Genomic DNA, 333 nt, shown 5'->3' on the forward strand with positions numbered 1-333 from the left:
GGTTTCAGGTGTGTGAGCTCTATTCCCTGCAGATATTGATGGAAGGGAGTTGGGGAGAGGGGGAGGTGTCCAGGAGGGTTAATGTGCTTGTTCCCCAGGCATGTTTCTAAAATCTGGAGCTGCAATGAGTGATCATTTTCATTTATGAACACAGTAACTGACAGGGAGGCTCACCTGGGCCCTCAAAGTCTGGCATCAATGCATCTTTTTATTGTGTACTCTCAACATTTCCCAACACAAATTATCTATCCCGGCTTGGCGCCTGTGGCTCAAGCGGCTAAGGCGCCAGCCACATACACCTAAGGTGGCGGGTTCGAATCCCCAGCCCGGGCC

Source organism: Otolemur garnettii, unplaced genomic scaffold, assembly GCF_000181295.1.
Source record: "Otolemur garnettii isolate 467f Iridium unplaced genomic scaffold, OtoGar3 scaffold00038, whole genome shotgun sequence".
NCBI classification, from domain to species: domain Eukaryota; kingdom Metazoa; phylum Chordata; class Mammalia; order Primates; family Galagidae; genus Otolemur; species Otolemur garnettii.